The sequence below is a fragment of the Ictidomys tridecemlineatus genome, chromosome 1, assembly GCF_052094955.1.
Source record: "Ictidomys tridecemlineatus isolate mIctTri1 chromosome 1, mIctTri1.hap1, whole genome shotgun sequence".
Taxonomy (NCBI): domain Eukaryota; kingdom Metazoa; phylum Chordata; class Mammalia; order Rodentia; family Sciuridae; genus Ictidomys; species Ictidomys tridecemlineatus.
Window position 1 is genome coordinate 4,377,441 of NC_135477.1, and position 17,861 is coordinate 4,395,301.

Sequence of the window (17,861 nt, forward strand, 5' to 3'; positions counted from 1 at the left end):
TCTTCAGGTATTGGTCACAGCAAGGAAAAGATGACTAACACAACACCAGAGACCTGGCAGGAAGTAACTGACAGAAGGCGGAAAGAAATGAGTGGAGATTTTAGCTGCCCATCCCAGAGAAGTCAGTCTGGAGTTTAACTCAGCCAAGTTCATATCATGCTAGGAAAAATATCCTCAATCTCCAAAGAAACAAAACAGAATCCAGAGTTGTCTCTGCATGGAATCACCCACATTGCTTAGAATATGATAAGAAAATTTCTAGACACAGTAAGGCGTAAGAAAGTATGACCTTAGTCATACTAAACCCTTTCCCCCTCTATTTAATATAGTCAAAGGAAAGAGAGGCAGTAGAAACTGACTCCCTCAAGTGACCCGGATGTTGGAATTAATATAGAGGGTTTGAAAAGGCCCATGAGCCTTTTCAAAATAAATATGTCCTAGGACTTCAAGGAAAATGTGGCATTATGAATAAACTGATAGGAATCTTCAGAGAGAGAGAGAGAGAGAGAGAGAGCTACGAAAACTTAAAAAGTCATTCTAGAACTGAGAAGCATTTCTGAAATATAAAATCAAATATGAAGTCTGCAATATGGGCTTGGAGACAGCTGATTGGAGATAACAGGAAAAAAAAGTCAACAAACCTGAAGATGCATTAAGAGAAACTATCCAAGATGAAGAATAAGATGAAAAAAATACCAAAGATCCTCGATCTTTTGTGATCTTTGGAATGAAATCAGTGCTCTAATAGACATAACTGCAGACAGAGAAGAGAGAGAATAGGAGGAAAAATATTTGAAAAAATAAGGGCTGAGATTTTCTAATACTGGCAAAAATCTTAAACCTACAGATCCAAGAGGATCAGCTAATGTCCATCAGAACACATACAAAAAAAATTACCTAAATGCATCACAGTTGAATTTCAGAAAGTCAAAAATAAAGAGAAAACCTTGAAATCTACCTCAGAGAAATGACACACCACATGCAGGAAAACCATGTGGCCGATGACAGCTGGCTTTTCCTCGGTATCACTAGGAGTAAAAGATAACAGAATGATATTTTTAAAGCATCAGAAGAAAAATATTATCCAAAAGAGAAAACAAAGTAAAGACATATGCAAATACATGAAAACTGAACGAATCTTTCCCTATCAGAACTAGGACACGGAAACGTTCCTGGCACTGAAGGCAGGGTCACGTGGACATTCCACCTGTGACGCCCAGCAGACAGCCCTGCAAGTGCATGATGGACGCAGCAGACACCTGCGTGGGGTTCATGTGGACACATGGGTCTGTGTCTCCCTGATGTAAGCTAGGGTGGACCCACCGGGGCCCACGGCTATGTGCCGAGCCACGGGAAGGACTCCCTGGTGGACTCCCTGAGCACTGTCCTCCAGCGTCCAAGCCTTCCGCTTCCTCCACAGCCTCGCCCACGTGTATCACCGTGGGTCCTTCCGGTCTTAGCCAGAGCGGGTGGTGGAGTGGCCTCGATTCACCTTTCCCTAGTGACATCCCTGGAGATGTGGAGTGTCTCTTCATATGTTCTTGGCTGTTCACTTTCTTTGGAGAAACGTCTGTTCTGATCCTTTGCTCGGTATTTAAACTAGGTTATTTGCCTTTTTATTGAGTTGTAAGAGTTATAGTCTGCATACTTAATGTTCTCCTGGAGAGAGATACATTAACTAGGTAATGAGGAAAAGTAATGTTTTATTAACACTATCTAAGAATGTATATGCCATTGCAAACATATACATGTGTATGTATACATATGCAATATATTTTGAATATAGAAACATATATGAAAAGCAATGGAAATGCTTTATAATTTGAGCTTGGGAGATACATTTTGCCAAGTGATCATCTGGAACTCTGCTATTGTCTCTGAGCCACACCACCCTTCTCCCCCTGCTGAGGTTGAGACTCTGCAAACCCCACATCTGTTCCGCCCGTGACTCCCTGTCAGGAGCTGCCTACAGAGAGCACCCGCAGGGAGGTGAGGCTGGGAGAAGGAGGCAGGACTCCACTTCTGCTCCCATGAGTGTCAGTGTGTCCCAGGATAAGCAGCTGGTCCCAGTGTTCAGTTCTTGTCACGTGCACAGAATCAGCCCCATCACGTCCCTATAGGTTGTGGGGACTGCAGCGGCCAGGCAGTACCTGCCCCTAAAAGTCCAGCCCTAGTCCCAGAGGGACCCTCCTCCAGGCCGCTAGATATTGAGAATTTTCATCATTCCTGTGGACCCCGAGCTGTTGACGCCCTACCTTTCCAGGTCGATGGTACCTGCTTAGTGACTCTTCACACTAACGCCCTGTGGAAATAGCTGCAGTGGGTTTCTGAGGACAGGCCATCTGGATGACAGGCCGAGGTCTCCTCTCCTCAGTGCCCTGCCCACTGACCGTGCTGTGGACACAGAGGAGCCAGCTGCCCCCTCCTGCTGGTTTATCCACAGTTGGGACAGGACTCCGGGGACGTGGTGCTGGGGGCAGGAAGGGCATGTTGCTCCCCAGGACACAACGCGTCTCTGACTTCACCAGGGCTCAGTGTGAGAAGACTCTCAGGCCACAAGGAGGCTTGTGGGGTGGGGGGTGTTCTGACCTGGGTGCAGCTAGGTCTGAGGTCACCTGGTTCCCTGCCATTGTCCCAGCAGCCAGGGTAGGACAACATAACAGCGACAGCAGATGGCCTTGGATTCTGCTGCACTCTGCCATCACCTCTCTGGCCCCTGCTCACCTCCTGCCCCTTAGAATTAGCTTTCCCAAGGCCACTGGGTTACATTATGTTATAATATATTATATTATAGCCTGAAATTTTGACCACTCATTCTCCTCCTTGAGGTTTTTGAGATGCTTCTCTGTACACAAACTCCACCATTCCACAAGGCCCACCCTGGCTGGCTGTGGCCACCCCTCTGATGTCCTTGGCAGCTGTGCTGACTCACGTCCCAGGCCGCAGACGTGCTGTTAGTGATCTGCTTCCCCCTCCCATCTACCACTCGGAAATGCCCTTCCTGGAGCACTCCACCCCTGGCTGGCCTCCTGCTCTGCTCCATTTTAAGTGGAGTGACTCCATTTAAAAGTCACTCCCCAGAGCAGGTGTCCCAACCCCCTGCAAGACACAGTCCTTCTGCTCTCACCATGCCTGTCCTTTCCACGGTGACCTTTTCTGCACTTTGTATCTTATTGTGCAATAGACCAGCCTCCCTAAGGAGACCAATGGCTGCATGGATTAATGAAGCAGACGTAGGTCATTAGTGTCTGGCCTGGACCTCCTGGCCTTAACAGCTGGCCAAGACTTGATGTCCTTTCTCTGGCTGAGGACAGAAGTGGGTCTCTGGATCCTCCTCCCCTTGTCGACCCCATTCTCAGGCCCTTGTCAGCTCAGTGGTTCTGGTGTTGATTCTCCTGAGCAGGGTGACCCGTGCCTGCCCCGACATTGACGACTCCTTCCTGACATCTCCAGCAATCAGTTGGTTTCTGATTACCTGTGTCACCGTGAATAATCATTAATGTTATTATTAGACCTAAAATGTGGAGAATAAACAGCCCTCTTAGAAGGCCTGTGACGCTGTCGGTAAGGATCCTCAAGGTGGTGTTGGTGCTGGGCTCACAGGCTCTGCGTGGAGAGAAAGAGACTCCTAACAGAGGTCCCGAGACCTCAGTCCTGCAGCCTCACAGGATGCTCTGGGGTGCCTGAAATGTGTGGGTGCTCACCAGTGCTCAGCCCGGGCTGTGTGTTCTCCAAGAGCCACCCCATTCCGCCTTCCAGTAACCCGCGGGCCTGCCGGGGTGCCCTGAACACACTCTACTTGGGGATCCAGCTGAGAGAGGGCTGCTCTGGGCACCCAGAAGGGAAGGGCAGAGCTGGCCAGGACAAGCACTGTGCAGAACCCACCTCCCCAAAGCAACTTTCCTTGTTGAACTTGAGCTGGAATTTTCCATTCCCTCACATAGTGGAAGCCCATTTACAAGTTCAAGTGAGATGCGAGGAAGGCTCAGCAGGGCAGTGTCCCTGGCCTTTGCTGATCACAGCCCACAGATGGGCTGTCCAGGGCCCAGACCATACCTGGCTCCCTGAGGGGAGACCTCTTGCCTTCCCCTTGGAGTGGCTTTTGGCCCCAAAGGGAAAGCCATCATTTTCTCCTATATTAATCCCCAGAAGTCTTTAAATCATATAATACAATCACAAAATACAGCTCTCCCTAAGAGTTTGTATTTAGCTTATTTATTTTGTATTTATATATGACAGCAGAATGCATTACAATTCTTATTACACATTTAGAGCACAATTTTTCATATCTCTGGTCGTATACAAAGTATATTCACACCAATTCGTGTCTTCATACCTGTACTTTGGATAATAATGTCCATCACATTCCACCATCATTTATAACCCCATGCCCTCTCCCTTACCCTCCAACAACTCTGCCCTGTCTAGAGTTCGACTATTCCTCCCATGCTCCCTCTCCCTATCCCATTATGAAACAGCCTCCTTATAACATAAAAAGCATTTGGCTTTTGTTTTTTTTTTGGATTGGCCAACTTCACTTAGCATTATCTTCTCTAACTCCATCCATTTACCTGCAAATGCCATGATTTTATTCTCTTTTATTGCAGAGTAATAATCTACTCCTATAGAAGACCAGGAAACTTCAATTAAAACAGGTCATTAGTTAAAAGGAGGGAAATATGATAATCCAGTACACCATAAATTCCCCCTAGAAGGTAACATTTCTTTACTTAGAAGAAGCTCAGTTAGTGCAATGCTCAGGAAACTAATTCTTATACCAGAGAAGGTAGACAGATTCCTTTCAAATTGTAAGGATATTAGGAAAATGGAGAGTCACGGAATCTCACAGCTCAAAGTGACAAGAGAGATAATCTGGGCCAATATGCTGATTTTTGTTTCCTCCTGTGAAGACACCTATTGTCTGGCTTCCACAGAGGTCTCCTGCCTCGAGCTGGTTCTCATTTACATCAAGCAGCAATGGATTGAATGTGGCAGGGCAGCCAGAGGAGACTTGGATTCAATTCCACTCAGCTCATGGGTTCCCTTTGCTTTCCCTTAAAGGGTAGGGCCTGGGGCTGGGCGCTCTTGCAGTGTGGCTGGGGTGTCAGGCTGGATGTCTACACTGGTTTTAGAAGATTTTTTTTTTTTCCAGAAGCAACCACACACTCCTTATCCCAAGGATCCAGGAATTTGTTGAAGGCAGATATATAACAGAGAAGTCGGAGCAGGCAGATCTGAAGTAGCAAAAGGGAAATAAATCATTTTTAGCCCAAATGTTTCTGATAACTTTAGTAGATAAAATTTATACTATGAGCATTTTTATTTGCAAGGAAAGCACAACATAGTTTATATATTTTTTTCAAGGAAAAAATATCTTCAGGAGGAAAAAAAGAAGAAAACTCCAGAAAAATGTTGACCTAATACATTACATGAGTTGAAGCCAATGTTTAAAAATTTTCTATTTGCTGTACTTAAAAAGCAATTGTTTCACCTGTCATTATTCAGAATGATTCTTGGATGCAGATAAGTAAACTAGATGGTTTGTTTGCTTGTTTTCATTCTATAGCATTTTGATCTGAATTCTGAGTCCATAACTGACGGTTTACAAATGCTGGATATCCACTCTTCTCATTAGATATTTTTTGATGCAGAAAATAAACATATTCTCATTTCACAACTTGATGCAACGCCTCCCCCCTTCATTTTCAATTCCTGGTCAGAACCTTGGCTTACAGGGTCATCCAAACCAGGCTTCAGCTAGACAATGACTGAATACCTCTGTTCTGAAGCAGGGAGCTCCATCCTGCTGGGCCTTTGGAAGTGCACCTTTCAGCTCCCGACTCGAACAAGCTGCATAACTCGGAAGAGCTCGAGATGGATTGGACTCTGGGGCATTTTTTTTTTTTTTTAAGAGAAAGAAGTCAAGGACATTGCTGGCCAGAAAAATGTTCTTGCATGAGGCAGAATATATTTCTTCCGTTCTGTGGACCTTCCTTGTCACTAGTGACTTCCCCAAAGTCACTTTCTTCCTGATTCCCCAGTGCCTCGAATGAGTGCTGGGGCTGTGGTGGCATTTAATTGCTCTGGGGGGACCAACCACCTTGGTGAAGCCAGAGACGTTGGATGGACACTGGATGGACACTGGACGTGGGCGCTCACGCGAGGACTCCATTTCCCTTCGTCAAGCTGCCTCCGAGCTGAGCGCAGCAAATGAACTCCTGGGGAGAGGAGGAAGCTCCATTTCGGGCTGATGACTCTGCTTCATGCCATGCCTGTCTGCAGAAGAGCTTCCTGACAGGCTGGGCGTTTTCTGTGCATATGGAGCCTGCTATCCGGTGGACAGTGACAGGGTGCAGGGAGGGCTCCCAGTTGTCCATGTGGACTGTGTTCTGTCACTGATGGCATGGGCCAGCCTTCAAATCATTAAAATATTTCAACAAATGCCAAACATAGGCGACGGAAGGGAGAGTTCCCATTGTAAGGGATTTGTGTCTTATCAGGGTTGCTGTGCAGGAAGCCCTCGTGGCTGCGGATGGGGAGGGCTTCACAGAGTATCTGATGGTGAGGACCCTGAGCACCAGGGTGGGGATGTCCTCCCAGGGCATGCAGCAAGTCAGACTTTTAGGTCATTTACTAACATTGTCCAACACTGCACAGAGAGGCCTAAATTTCTCACAAGCTACAGAGACTGGACGCAGTAAGGAATTCTGGAAGCGAGGGGATGGGCGCTGCAGACCCCCAGGCCAAATAGAGTCGGCTTCTAAAGGAGAGGAGTGAACTGGGCCCGATGTGAGGCGACTCTTGATCTCCGTGCTGGGGAGGTGCCTGGGAGGTGTGAAGGCCCAGCAAACTGGAGCCCGCAAGCCCATCCACTACCCAGCCCTGGCTGCTAGGACTGCCCCCAGGAGAGCAGACCCAGGGTGTGGGTCTCCTTACTTCTCAAAAGAAGCCAGAAACACGTATATTTGCATGAAATTTCTTAGTTTTAAAATTGCAGTAACTATTTTGAGTTTAAAATTGGAACCATATCTTTTGTGTCAAGCAAAACTCACCTGCAGGCTGATATCTTGTGACCTGTGCTTAGAGACTTCTGACCCAGGGGGTGAACTGGATGTGCGTGCAGGGCCAGCCAGCCTGGGGACTCAGGAACTTCTTAGGCACAGAGATCTTCATCTTCCTGGATGGTTGGTGGTTGGGGTTTGGCCTTGAGAGATGAGTCACGGCCTCTTGGCACAAAATTCATCTTCTCTCTACTTGCTTTTCTTAAACCAAGACAGTCCAAGCCGTGCCACAGGCATCTAGGGAAATGTCTTGCTTAGCCCGGAAAAGGTTCCCTTCGTTCACACTGACTGATAGGAGCTGGCTTAGATCCACAGCGCCAGATGTGGATCAGGGATGCATGCACTGGCTGAACTAGGTGTTTGCTGTGTCCCTGGTATCCTTGGGCTTTAGATAAAAATGTTTCCAAACTAGATTAAGGAGAAGCTAGCACGCTGGCCTGCTCCTCAGGACAGAAGGGACATCCTGTTCTTTCTTCATTGCTCCCGAAGAAGAATATGCTGTGGGCTGTAAATTAGAAGGCACATTTGCACAATGTACAGTTATTTTTCTACCTTCCAGAATGAATAAAGACAATAAAGGCTGAACTAGGGGTGTACATACAGTTTTCACCTGTGCACAAAACGCGGTTTTCTATTACTGACTCCTTCCTCATGGCTCCCTCTTCCTTTCCCTAGGCATCTTTTTATTTAGTCACTCCTATCGCAGCAAAGCCACCTTTCATAACTTGAAATGATTTCCACAGCCCTTGCTGATGGGAAGTGTCCCCATCTGCAACCTGAGAGTCCTCTTTAACTCTTAGGCCTTGGTGGACTTTTTCAGAGAGACCGAGAGTATGCTGAGAGCCTGGGGCTTGAATTTCACATGTGCCATGAACGGGGCTGTGTGACTGAGACATGCCTTACCCTCTCTGGGGTCCGCTTCTTCAGTGTGAAGTTGGAAGGAACCTGGGGTACTGTGAGCCAGCAGGAGAACCTCAGCAGGGGAGGGGAGCAGGGTGTGAAGGCAAAGTGAGGGCTGTGTCTGTGGACAGCCTCGGCAGGGGCAGTGCAGGGAGCATGGGTTTGCTGATTATACAAATACATTTGAGATGCAGCTCAATAGGTCCACAGCTTCACATAGCAAATGCAAAACGTTCATTCAACATTTTATCAACATAACTTTTAAAGTAAAATCCAATTTTTAAGCCCAGTTCTAGATCCCCTGGTTTACTTTCCAGCCCATTGTGTCCTCTGTGATGGTGTGTCAGCTTTTCACTGCTGTGACCAAAATCCCTGACGAGAACAACTTAGAAGAGGAGAGGTTTGTTGAATTGGACAACCTACCAGGCACGGTCCGTAAGCCACATTGCTTATTGTTTAATTAATCAGAAGGGGGGAGATGCTGAGAGCCATTGCCAAGTAGGAATGATGCATGGCATGACCCAGGTCATTTGCAGTGACATTGCATGTAAGGTGACCTTGCTCAAGGACTAGGACGGATCGGGTTTAGGACGCTCCTTGGGTTTAGGGCGGTTCCAGGTTTAAGGTGTATCCTGCTGGGAATAGGGCATATCCTGCTGCCTCCAGGCACCCGATCCTTGAGTTCCCAGACAGTATTTGGGATTCAGAGCCCGGTGGAGAGCATGGATTTTGCCCAGAACCTGTGTGTAGAGTGCCGGTGACAGTTTGAGAATAAAGAGCTGCTGTTTGAATCTACAAGGTGTGAGTGGCTCGTGATTTTGTGCCCAGCCAGACTGCGGCAGAGGTTTGTTTTGGCTCATGATTTTGGAGGATCAGTATGTGGTTGACCAACCCCACTTTGGAACATCACAGAGGAAGGGCGTGGCGGAGGAAAGCTGCTCAGCTCAGGATGGCTAGGAAAGAGACAAAGAGAAAGGGAGGGTCCAGGGAGAAGATAAGCCCTGCCACTTGCTTCTTCCCACTAGGTCCCAGTAGCCCTTCCCACAGATGAGGTCAAAGTCCTTGTGATCCTAACACTTCTCACATGAGACATCATGGGACATGCGAGTTCCAAACTGTAACAGATGGTCTTATAGAGTCTGCCACAGATTCTCCACATTTTTCCAAGTGCTTTTTACCAAAAATATTTCCCATCATCTTCAAACAAAATATCAAATTGATAAAAAATTTACTTATATTTGTCACAATTCAAAAGCATTTATTTTATTTTTCTGTTTACTAATATTTATCTCTATATAAAACTTTATATGGGACTTAATTATGATATGCATTTGTGGTTTTTGTTTTTTGGATTAATATTTAACAAATGAGATATTTTTTATGCTTTCTCTTCACTTTTAAACATTTTAATGTCCTTATAATATCTCACAAGTTATCTCCTTAAGATCAATACACCATAATATGATATAATATAAATATAATATAATTAATATATAATATAATATCCTCACTGGAGGATATTCCAATATTTTCCATATTTTAATGTCTTAGATCTGCTTACAAATTCCAAGAGAGCAAAAGAGTCTCATTTACTGTTTGTAACTGTCAAGGTTTACTACAACCCAAAAGTGCTCTGGCTACTCTAAATAGAAAGGGCTTTATTGTAAGGAATTCAGTCCTCTCCCAATTGTGGCAAAAACTAAAGAGGAGGAATCAGAGGATGTTACAGGAACCGCTGTCTTCCAGAGGAGAAGCCCCCAGGGAGCTGGGAGCAGAAAGTTCCTCCTGCCTCCTCCTCTTAATGTCGGTGTCTACAACATGACAGGGCCCAAACCAAGAACTGAGCCTCCACCCACCTCCTGCCTCCCAGGTCGCACTCGAATGCATCCCACCGTTGGGACCTAATTCGCATTCAGATCTCCAGCTGCCAGAGCCCATTTATAATGTGGATTTTCGCCTTTCCAGGCTCTGCATCTGGAAAGCACCGTGGAGAGAGAAGGGCGTGGGTGGAAAGGCCACGCTCCTGCACTGTGGAGAGCAGAGCCTTTCCTGGCACAGGTGGAGTGAGAGTTCAGTAACGGGGTCTCTGTCTTGAAGATGTTTGGGGCCCATCTGGGAGACCGTGTGAAGCAATCTAAAGTACAACATGACCAATCAAATGACTTCTCCAGGCAGAACAGCAGGAACTGGTCAGGAAACAGAGAAGGGCTTTAGTGAGGGCTACTGTTAAGCTCACCCGTAACATTAAAAATAAATAGAGATGAGCACAGACCAATTTTTGGCGTATCTGTCTGATCTCTGTCCCCTCCATTATCCCTTTGATAATGCCTCCCTTTCATAGCACTAAGGCAGAAAAGTAGCACAAAGCCAGACATTTGATGATGGATTTTTTTTAGTTTTATTGATTTTATTTTTTAAATACACGACAGTGGAATGTATTACAATTCTTATTACACATGTAGAGTATAATTTTTCATATCTCTTTATATAGAGTATGTTCACTCAAATTCATGCCTTTATACATGTACTTTTTTTGCATTACAATTCTTATTACTCACATATACCACGATTTTTCATAGCTCTGTTTGTATATAAAGTATGTTGACACCCAATTCGAGTCTTCATACATGTACTGTGGATAATGATGTCCATCACATTCCACCATCCTTGCTAACCCCCTGCCTCCTCCCTTTCTCTCCCTCCCCTCTTCCCTATCTAGAGTTCATCTATTCCTCCCATGCTCCCCCTCCCTACCCCACTATGAATCAGCCTCCTTATATCAGAGAAATCATTCGGCATTTGTATTTTTGGGATTGGCTAACTTTACTTAGCATTATCTTCTCCAACGCCATCCATTTACCTGCAAATGCCATGATTTTATTCTCTTTTAATGCTGAGTAAAATTCCATTCTGTCTATATGCCACATTTTTTTTTATCCATTCATGATGATGGATTTTTGTTATCAGTGTTTCAACTAATGTTTTTGGAATGCTACCAGATATACCAATTATCTCTGATAAGATTCAGTTCCAATTCTGAGTTCAATTTAGGTGATTTTGGATCATCAAAATATTGTGTGGAATTCAGTGCTGTTGGTACCCACAGTGGATTCTCAAGGATGAAGACGACTAGAACATCTCGTGTAAGGAAATCCTCATTTGTCCCTTTGATACTGTGGAGACTGCCAAGGTGAAGAAGAGGACCATATGGGGTTCACAGGGAGCCGGGAAGTGTTTTAACAGTCTAGCTGTGGCATCTTTGTGCCTTTGGGGGACCTTGCGGAGACTAGATACCATGTGATCAATAACTTCTAGTATTCCTCCAGTGGAATGGTCCTGCTTGTCAGGACCTGCTCAGTCGTCAACAGAAGGGGTGTTTGCATATGCACTTGACACAGGGAGTGGGGTTTTAGCAGCTGGAGTGAACTGAGAAAATGCATTGAGACAAGAAAGCACAGACTTCCCTCCTGCACAGTACAAGTCTGACAGTGGGTTAGAATAAAATGGTCTGAGAGAGTGTTGTGGGTGGGACTAGCCTAATCCCCAGGATCTACAAATGTAACCCTATTTGGAAATGAGGTCATCGCAGATGTAGGTAGTTAAGATGAGGTCATACTGGGGTAGAGTGGGTCTCTAATGCAACATGCTGGTGTTCTGATGTTCATGAGCTTGAAGACAGCCATCTGCAAACCAAGGAGAAAGGCCGGGAACAGATTCTTCCCTCAGAAGAGACCAGTTCTGCCAACATCCCATCTCGGATTTCCTGCTTCCAGAACTATGAGAAAATAAATTATTGGCATTAAGTCACCCAGCTGTAGCAGCTCTGGAAAACGAACACAGGAGAAATGTAATAAGAAAGGTGGTTGAAAAAGGTAATTGGAGGGTTGGGGGCCGAATCTCAGTGGTAGAACTCCTGTGTGGCATGCTGAAACTCTTGAGTTTGGTCCCCAGCACTGAAAAACAAAAAGATCAAAAAAATAAACAGAGAAAAAGGTGGAGGAGGAGGAGGTGAGGAGGAGGAAGGTGGCAATTTGGGGCTGAGTCAAGGAATTGGAATTTTTATGCTAGAAATGACATGAACAGAGGAGAGGTCTGGTGATCTGGGGAGAAGAGGGAGGCAGAGTCCCCGCGGAACACGGGGCGGCTGGCTGGTGTGGCGGGACAGGGAGTGGGAGCGCTGGCGGGTCTCCTGGGGTCCAGGAGGGAGAAGGGCCTGGGCAGAGGCAGGATGGCAGGGCAGAAGCCTTGCTGCTGGGAGACATGAAAACGCTGGGAATCCCGGCCTGACCAGAGCGAGGAGGAGCAGTTTTGGAAATACTGATTTTGTGAAAAAATTAATCTAGATGTGAAGTTCTGTTAGATACAAGTTTGGAAGAAGCCCTCAAGGTGAAACTGGAGGAGTCTACTCCAGAGTTGGCAGCTTTGGAATAGAGCTGAGGCCTGCCCTATTTTGTCCACCTGGGTAGTGGACAAAAGCCCTGCTGGGGGAAGGGGGCCAGGAAAGAGTGCACTCTACCTGGAACATGTCCCTGAGGGGAGATTCCTGCAAGGAGACCAGCAGGTGAAGCCTAGGTGCATCTTCTTTATGTGTATTACCACATTGCTCTCCCAAAGGGCTGTACCCACCTATTGTGTCACAAACTCGCATTGCATAACTAGATCTTCTCCTCCTAGGTTTTTACATCTACTTGTTCTGTATTTTGAGCCAACCTCAGTTGGCTGGGGTACATTTTGTTTCACGGAGACGACGGGTCGTTGGATGCGCGACAGTTCTCTAGTGGAAACAGTGCCCTGGCTCACCTTCCTCCCATCAGCACGCCCATGCCCGGCAGCACCACTACCGTGTTCACCCGAGAACTGGGGCTCAGCAGTGTTCTGTGGCTGGCTGCCAGGGAAGCCCAGAGGCCACGAGAGGTGGAACTGCTGATCTCCTCTCAGAAGCCAGAAGCCAGGATGACCGTGTAAGGAACTAGAGTGAGACCTGGTAGGAACTGAAGAAAGAGAGCAGAAACGAGGCAGCTAAGGAAAAGAGGTCGGCAGGAAGGGCCCGGCCACCCTGCAGTTTCTGCGAACCTTAGCTTCCCTGACACCGAGTTCTGTTCAAGTCAAGTGCCCCTCTGGGCAAACTGAGCACAAACGAGCAACTCCATGTAACTCTCCCGTTTGGAACACTCTCTGTGATCATCAACTGGTCTTCATCTGTGCTTCTGTAATAGAAAACCTGAGCCTGGGTAATTTATAAATAATTCAAATTTACTTCTCAAAGCTATGTAGGCCAGAAGTCCAGCATCAAGGTATTAGCAGATTTGGTGTCCGATGAGGATCAAGTGTTTGTTTCTAAGATGGTGCTTACCAGATCCTCACATGGCAGAGAGATGGAAGAGAAAAAATGGAGGGGCTCTTTTTTTTAAGGGCACTAATCTGTTCATGAAGGTGGGACCCTCATGTCTCACTCACCTCCCAGTGTCCCTGCCTCCTCATACCATCACATTGGGTCTTAGGTTCCAACTTGTGAAATGTGGGGGTGGGGCACACACACTCAAACCTAGCACCAGCCTAAAGCACTATCCATTAAGCCCAGGTCCTGGACTACTTTCCTGAGAAACCAGCACAGCCCAGGGACCACTGAGCCCTGAGTGTTGTCCAGGGCACTTGTTCCAGGTGGACCTGGAGCAAGTGGCTGAGGCCGTGTGAGGAGCGTGCAGACAGCCTTGCCCACAGAAGCATGGAGAACTCTTGGCCTGACGTGCAGCCCTCCTTTACGACATGACCTTTCGTATCTGCTTCCTCCACAGAAGCTCTATGTCTGACTCATTGCCAGAGACAAAAACCTCAACCCCATAGATGCTACCTAATGAACTCACCTCCTCCAGAAGAGCAATTGCATCACTAGAGAACAATCTGTAGGGTGGACGTTTGTACTTACCTCGATGCTTCTATTATTCTTTACCAAATGCACTTATTATGATGTAAATGCTATGTTTTAATTAGTTTTTATGTGTGTGTTCATCTAATTAGCAGCATTCTTTCACTGGATCATGATGAGTAGATTTCAGCTAATGATGTGCACATGCGCAAACAGAAGGAGTGAGATGATTGATGGCCCCACACATGTGGCAAATAAAACATTTGACAGGCAATCTTCTGTTTTTAATAACATGAAACACTGTGAAGAAAGAGAAATGGGGAGGGAAATAAATCTATTTTTATAGAGCAGGAGAAGCAAAGAAACATCATACAAGAACACCAAGTTGTGAGTTCAATGAGATTATCATTTTAGGTGATTTCCATGATTCTCTGCTAATTGAAAATCTCTAACATAGTCTGCACTGTAGCCCCCTAAGAAACAGACATGCAGACGAGAGCTCAGCTAGCTTCTGATTCAAAGCTCCCCAGAGCAAAATTTCATATTGCTCTCCACCAACCAAGATGGTGCCTACAAATTAGAATTAGCTGAGACACCAAGGTCAAATAAGGCTGCAGATTTATTACAAAGAGGAGAGGTGGTTTAATTTAAAACCAGTATTCCTCTGTGCTGCTGAGAAAGTGGCTCTCATCATATGGTGCCTGTTGGCTGACTTTCGATTCCATGGAAGCCTTCCAATCATCTCCAAATGTACCAGGTACTTCCTGGAGTCTCGCCCCCTTAAGTAGGATCATCTTTTGAGCAATACATCATTGATGTGCTCTGTGCAGATTATTACACTAATATATCATTAGAGCAACCACTTGCTTCAGTGATGGATGGTGTAATAGAGCCTGGGAGTTGCCATTCACCCCGTGATGGACGGCCTCCTAGCTCTGATGTATACTCACAGTTCTGCCCCATGAGTTCTTTGTGAAAGGAAGGGAGAGACTTCAGAGTCTTCTTTGCTTAAAGAAGCACAAATGAAGCTCTTTATAGTCAAGGTTCCATATAGATCATCTCAGAATATGATTTGAATTTTGTCAGATGATAAAAGAAAGAAAGCATATTAATCGTGCATTCAGAAAACTCTAAAATTGCAGGATCTTGGGTAAGCCATGCTGAATGTTCCAGAGGAGTGACCACTTCAGGAGGTGCAGCCTTGGCTACTGGGGCTGCAACTGATTCTCTTTGATTTTTCAATAATTGTGTCACTCTTGGTATCTCCTACACCCATTTCCAAAGGGGAGCCATAGAATTTCAACTTTCTAACCAATGAGCAGCATTCTTGGGTAAATGGGACATTAATCTTCTTTGTTTTAATTTCTTTAAAAATCAAATTTTAATAGTTATAGACAATTTTAATTTTTGTCCTGGCTTAGCTGTGGTGTTAAACCAAACCTCTCAAGACTAAAGAATCTCTGAAATAAAAGGGTTTATTGAGCCATTACAGTGTGAATCAGAGAAAGGATCGGGTGTTGGGTGTGGGCCTGGAACCACCAGCTGCAGAGATAGGTGGCAGTTGGACATGCATCCAATGAGCCAGAGCCAAGGACCTTTTCTTTAATCATGTAAATTTGGAGAAGGACGGAACACATTGTTTTCATTGGCTACAGGTAAGAGGAGCAGGATCACACCAAGCGGAAAAGCTTGGTAGAGAAGGAGAGTCCACGAGGAGAAGCGGGTGCTGCTTCTGGATCCCGTGGGCTTAGGAACTGAATGGGAGGGGTGAGGGGATTTAGGTTAAGATTTTAAATGGTCTTTAATTCTCCATCAGTAGCTTCTTAACAGATGAATCTCCCACATGCCTCCTTCCCTCTATCCTCTGATCTCTGTGGACTCCAGGTGGATCCACTTGGGTTCAGAAGCCATGGAGTCAGGTTCCTATGTGGCTCCATGTGTGTCCACACAGCCTCAAGCCCTGCCTTCTTGCTGACCCTCAGGCTTGTCACTTTCTTCAAGTGCCTGCAGGATTCTTTAAAGGGGCTGGTCATGCAGGGTCAAACCTGGGGCATCTTTTAGCCAGTGTTGACTAGAGATTACAAGACCCCCTTGCTTTGGGCTTAGCTCTGCACCAGGCCCCAACAGACAAGACTAGAAATCAAAAGGGGGGCGCCTATGTGAAGGCTCCGTGTCAGCAAACTGAAAGTAGGTGTTATCTGACCTTCAGAGAAATCAGGGAAGAGAAATTACAGCTAACTTTCACAATAGACCAGCTTGGATGGGCATCAAGATAAGTTTCCTCTGCCTTGATCCGGAAAAATAAACCAATGTTGACCAATTGGTAATTTTCTATTGTTCTGTGTTTCTTTATCTTACAAAGAAAATTACTGAATCGTCCAATCCTCTGGTTCTTTATGTCTACTTTCTTCACCTCTTGTTTGTAAAACCAACCCTTGCTCAGTCCATCACAACACTTACTCCATTTTATAGAATGAAGGATTTCCTGATTCTAGAAAGAAAATTAAAGTTAATTAATATGGCTACACTAAATTGTTGTAATTTCATCCTTTAACACCAGCTTTGATTGATTCTGCTTAGCCGTAAGTCTATTTCAGTGGGTGGATACAAGGAAATATACTAATGAATTGCCTTGTACACTTTGAAGCACCACTAAAGTGATTAAGAACAACACCACTGTCGTGTTATTAGAGTATTTTAGACTCTGGAAAGCATAGTCACATCGTTATCCCATTTTAACGGCTGTCTTTACATCAACCCATCACATAGATCAGGCAGGTCTTAGGTCTTCCCTTCACAGAAAAAAAAAAACGCTTATGAAGGAGGGGCCAAGGGCTTTGTCCGAGGCCACCAAGCCCCTCTGGGTCAAGCCACAATTGGGCACATGTCTGGATGGTGACAAGTCCCTCTTTTTTCTACTTCCTCTTTCCACCTCCACCTCAGGAACCAGCTCATCCCGCCTGAAGCCCTGAGCGATCCTTCCAAGCAAAGTCCCTGGGAAAACCAGCAACAGCTGTGTGAAGACAGGCATGTGCAAGGTGTTGTGCTGGAGTTGTTGGGGTTATTTTAGCCAAAACTAAAACTCCCAAAGTGAAATAACCAGGGACCTCGAAGTCCCTGCAAGCACAACTGGAGTGAAATACATGCCAATTTGAATCCATTTCGTATCCAACTGGACAAACCTGCTTTTTCACTTGGAAATATCCTTGAAATGCAACAGACTGACACGGTCCTATCCTCTGCTCCTGACAGGTAAATAATGGCAGGACAGCGTGATGGGCTCTTCTTTTTTGTTTAACTCAGGGCGTGTTGAGGGTTGGCTTCTCAGGTTCTGCCTGGGGTCCTGTCCCCAGCTCAGCATCCTGCCCCAGATACAGTTCATGCTGGCTCAGCCCAGTGTGCGTGGGAATTGCTGCCCTCGGTGGTGAGATGACCCTCCTAAACATGACTCTCCCACTACCACCTAGGTGCACGTTAATGGAAGGGAAGGGCTGGCTTGCTCCAGTGTCCACTGTCCCTCACCCCCAGGCACACTGGTCGTGTATTTCAGGGGTGAAAAAATAATTTTCTCTCTACCCTTCATAGTTCTTCATTGGGACCCCTATAACAGAAGCCAGACTAACAAGAGGAAAACAAGCAAGATTATTAATGCGTGTACTTCACTTGTACATAGGAGACGGGCCAGAAAACAAGTGGATTTCAAAGGGGTGGCCTAGAGTTTTGGTTCAGACAGAATCTTCAACCAAAGAAGGAAGAAGGGTGTCCATGAGAAACACACGGTGGGTGAAGGCTGGTTGGTGCCGTGGCTGTGCAGATTCCTCTGGAGCTGTATCTGGGCCGAGGAGGGTCTGAGGTGACCAACTTCACCATTCCTGGATGGAGGGAGGAGGACACCTTTGCAAATTCACGTCCTGCTTGAGGCAAAGAGCAGGGGTGTGGAATGCTCTTCTGGCAACTGCTTCTGCTCAGTTGCTTTTAGCCCCAAATAGTCCTTATGCCAAAGTGATACGTTTGGATTGCCTTCCCTTGGACAG